General features: G+C 49.4%; 1 protein-coding gene across 1 annotated transcript in view; it reads left to right on the top strand.

Annotated features, from left to right (window-relative positions):
* Positions 1-321: 321 nt before the first annotated feature.
* The window catches only part of lzts1 (leucine zipper, putative tumor suppressor 1), a 19926-nt gene continuing 15247 nt past the window's right edge, over positions 322-5000 (top strand). The window contains exon 1 of the mRNA XM_030359231.1: positions 322-646. The gene's annotated coding sequence lies outside the window, so the exon portion shown is untranslated. The remainder of the gene's footprint in view (positions 647-5000) is intronic.

Raw genomic sequence — 5000 nt, 5'->3', positions numbered from 1 at the left:
GAGGGAGGTACAGAGGGAGGCAGAGCGAAGGAGTGCTGGATATTCAAAGTAAAGTACACAGTTAGAGGGAGTTGAGTGAGCGAGAGAGAGAGAGAGAGAGAGAGAGAGAGAGAGAGGGAGAGAGGGAGAGGACAGAAATAGAACCTGAAGAGGGTGAAGAAAGAGATAGAGGGACGGAGGGACAGAGAGAGAGAGAGAGAGAGAGAGAGAGAGAGCGAGAGAGAGAGAGAGAGAGAGAGAGAGAGAGAGAGAGAGAGAGAGAGAGAGAGAGAGAAAGAGAGAGGGAGTGCTCGTGTGTGGGTGAATGTGTGTGTGTGAGTGCATGCTTTAATATGTTTATACTCCAACGGAGTGGACCGTGACAGTGCTCTCTCTTCCTGGTGGGATGGGAGGACCCAGGGAGATGACTAAGGGGAGCAGGGCAGAGGAAGGACAACGTCTCTAGGCTCTGTAGGCACAGCACTGAAGGGACGAACACACACACACACACACAGCACACACACCTCCCTGCGTCCAGCTCCCACTCTCCCCTGACGCGGTCCGGGCCGCTGGTGGGGGTGATCCTGGCACAGTGATCCAGAGGGGGAGATTTACAAGAGAAAGAGACGGCCAGAGACAGCCCTCACCGGGGGGGAACACAATGGAGGTGAGTCGACGGCGTTGTGCAACGGGAGCCCGGTTTGACTGGATGTGGCGGCGCGTGAGTGATTCTATAGAGGGCAGCCGTTACAACTTTATAGACAGAGAGAGAGAGAGACAGAGAGAGAGGGGATATCTGTGTCCTATAGCAAAGGAGGTGAGTCTTGCTGAAACATGCACGTTTTCCCCTGACTTTAGAGGTGTCTGTCTTGGAGTTGGCTTTGGTTGAAGTTGGTCAGGTGTGATTATAGGAAAGAAAAGATTGTTGAGAGTGTGTCTTGTTATAGAGACGCTAAGATTTGTTTGCTTTTAGCGAAACATTTACTCAAAGTTCATCCCATGCAAGTAGTCCATAACGTAACCTTTGCATGCTCATTCTGAAGCAGTCTCGCTGTTTCAGTTTGCTTTTACTGAAGTGTGTATTTTCAAGGCATTTTTTCACTCGGGAACACTACCCATTTACTTCAAACCTTGTGGTTACTGGCACACGACACACTATTGTTACCAGCATGATCAAATAATAGGGATCAGTGCGTGCCTGTGTGTTTAAATGCAGCTCTTGGGACAGACGGATAAACAACGCGACAACACAGCTGTCTTTTAATAGTTGCTTTCCTTCCTCCACAGAACTGTTTCCTATCGTCTAAAGTACATATGCATCACTCCTCTATCACGATCTAACACAGGGCTAACCCGCCAACCGGTAATCTTCCCCTAATTCTTGATGCTTTTGCTGTATATTCGAGGTTGAGGACACCTCGAAATGATTCAAACATCCAGTTTTAGGTTGCCACACTAAGACACGAGTGCACCGTTTTTGAACACAGACACAAGAATGTATCAATGGTGCACGAATTGTTCTATTGGCAAGACGAGACAGCACACATGTAGGTTTAGCACACTTGTCCAGGCACGTCGGGCCCCGGCACTGTAGGCACCGGCAGAATGTCACCTGGACAAAAGCAGGGAGCAGAGTGGGCGTGGGAACAAGCACAAGGGTGAGGACTTGTCTCCTGGTTTCCCAGGGATGTTGAAGGCTTGGCAGCGACTCAAATGCACGGCCTCGTGTTGTTTTGTTGTCATGAATCGTTGTTGTTGATGTGGACGTCGAACTCCACCTTTCATTGATAATCAATAAAACATGCAAACGCCTTTAAGGGATATTATCTCACCACTTTGAAACGCCAGATGTTTGCGTGCGTGCTTTACGCCGTACGGCTCCACCTCATCTGCACGGCGTGCCACATTGCGACAGAGCTGTCATGACCTGCTAAGGAAGATGCCTCCTAAAAATAACTGTCCCAGATACCCAAATACAAGATCCTCTCAGGGAGCATCTCGTCTGACTCAGGCTCCACTTTGAAGCCTTTTAGTCCCTCAGCTTTGTATTCACACCATTACTGTCCACTTATCCGGCCCCTCTATTGTCGGCTCTCACCGCTCTAAATAATGCATCGTGCACTATCGACTCTTACATAAACCCATTGCGTGCGCCAGGTGTATGAGTAATGGTGGTACCTTTTGCACGGGGGGTGGCAGTGCTGCCATCGCTTTGATGGGAATATTGAGTGTGAGGTCCTTGCAGTGTGAGGTTCACTGATACAGATCTGGCTCGGGCTTTGAACACTGTTTGCGCTACATGGATATCGCCTGGGCCGCATATTTCTACCAGTTATCTTTACCGTGTCCGCCCCTGTCAGTGAGATCATTGTGTCTTCTCCTCCACCCCCACACAACGCCACAGACGCACACACACAAACACACACACACACAAACACACATATATATAGACAAAGGGATACACAGACACACACATCCACACTCCTACCAGCACATACCCACACACATACACACATACACACACAAACGCACACACACACAGTTACACAAACAAAAACACACATCCACATTCCTTCCCACACACAAACACAAACACACACACATCCACATTCCTAACCACACACACCCACACGCACACACAAACACACACACACACACACACACACACACACACACACACACACACACACACACACACTCACACACACACACACACACACACACACACACACACACACACACACACACACACACACACACACATCCCCACTCCAAACCACACACACCCGCATGCACACACACACACACACACACACACACAGACAAACACACACAAACACACACAAACACACACACGCACACACACATTGAGCAAGCGGCTCAAGATTAGCGAGGTGGGAGGATGGTTCTGCTCCAGGACGACAGGCTTATCACGGGGCCCCAGCGGCGGGGTCGACGGGCTCATTCCTCCCCACCTGTCCCGGCACCGGGATCACGCGCAGGCCGGCTATCAGATGCGGTCATACCAGCCGCTCAGATGCAGCGGGGCGCATGTCTGATGTGCTGCTGCGCCCTCCCTCCGTGCCAGCCTATCAGCCTCCCGGCCCTATTGCTCCTCCTCCCACATGTCAGGGCGGGGTTCGACCGACGCTTTGTGAGAGGCAGTGGTTCAGGATTTATAAAACGCCTCTGTCTGTTTCGGCCATGTGTCTTTGTAACTCACTGGTGCTGCCTGTGTGCGTCCATAGGGCTCGTACACCGCAAGGAATCATGGGACAGTCCTGTTGAGAGGGCTCAATAAGAGAGGATTGTAGTAAGAATTATAAAATGTATAATTGGTGTATTAGTATCCCATGAAAAGCGCTGTGGCAGTTTTAAGCACGAAAATATCTCCCCCTAATGAACGTAGACTTCACGATTAATGGCCAGAAAATGACCCCAAAAAGAATTAATTCCTGCATTAGAAATAACAGACAACAATGCTGGTATGAAATGGCAGCCATCATTGTGATTTTATTTGGCGGTATTCAAACCCATGGCCTCACAGTGCTGAATGACAGAAGTAACTGAGTTGCAGAGATTACATGAATACTGCATCGAGACCATCGACAGAGTCAGATATCCCCGAGGTGATGAAACAATTGCTTCAATGCTTGATTACATTAGGTGTATTTGTGATGCGAAAAAACAAGTTTGATAAGGTAATTCGAACTAACAGTTCAACGTCCAATATCATAAAAGGCCGATACTAGACCCAGTCAGTTCCTAAAACAAACGTATACATCTGCGAATGCTATAGAGGCTAAAACAGGGCTTACATTGTGAAGCCAGCTTGTTATACCATTGATTTTTAACTTCCCCATTTTTAAGGTGCGTTCACACCAAACGCGAAGGAGCGACAAATGTCGTGTTTGGTGTGAACGCACCTTTAGAGCGAGCAGAGTACCAAAAACAGCCTTAAAATTAGATATCTCATGACGGAGGAGAGAGCCAGAGATGTGTGCCCAACTCAGGAACGGCCAGAAGTTTTCTTTGGATAATCTTTGGGAGTATTCTACGAGTTCCACTTAATAAGCGATGGACGCCACAATAGAAGAGGACGGATTCCAAGAAGATAATCAATCTCAAATGGGCTGTTACGGCTCAATAGAGCCGCAAAGAAAGTGGATCTGGGTGTTTAACTCCGGGTGCTGTGCCTCCTCCACTGGCATCGATTTATGCCCCGGAATCAGCAGTAAGAGATTCCATTTAAACTCCATTAAAAAAACATTTTTCTCTATATATCCCCACTGCCCGGCGATATGCAAATGGCTCCCTGCCGCAGTATCTGGCGGACCACAGACGCTCAGACGAAGAGACGTGTTTAGAGATCTTTCCTTCCTATGACAGCAGGCTGAGTCAGGCTCTTGACCTCACATCTCCTCTGTACGGGGGGTGCGACATCGGGGGGGGGGGGGGGGGATGGGGGGGGGGGGGGGGGGGGGGGAGACGTAAAGGCAAACTTCTGGATGTAAAACAACACTGACAGTAAAGCGATTGGAGCGGTGTAGTGTGGAGGATAGAGCAAGGTGGTTCATATTCCCCATAATGGAACCTTGCAGGACCATTATGCACGTGAAGCGTGCGCTTAATACGGCGGGCAAAGGGGCCATCGGCGGACTGTGGACAGGGCGGCCCTGTGAGACGCATAGTCTCAGAACATTACTTTGTTGTCATTCATCCTCTCGCTCTCTCTCTCTCTCTCTCTCTCTCTCTCTCTCTCTCTCTCTCTCTCTCTCTCTCTCTCTCTCTCTCCCTCTCTCGCCGTGTGTCTTGACGTCCTCTCTCACCCTCTCCATGCTTCTCTCCGTGCCTGGTATTCCATGGCCTTACTTTGGGGCGATAATGAGCATCTGATGCCCCCCTCTTCAGCATGGAAGCGCTATTCATGCTCAATCTCCTCTACAATGCGCTAAATGGATTACTCAATTAGCCCCTATTGGCTTCCATTGTGTGTGTGTGCTTGCTTCAGTGTGTGTGTG

This window comes from Gadus morhua, chromosome 6, assembly GCF_902167405.1.
Source record: "Gadus morhua chromosome 6, gadMor3.0, whole genome shotgun sequence".
NCBI lineage: Eukaryota > Metazoa > Chordata > Actinopteri > Gadiformes > Gadidae > Gadus > Gadus morhua.
The sequence above is the reverse complement of the archived record's forward strand: the minus strand, read 5'-3'. Positions and strand labels throughout refer to the sequence as shown.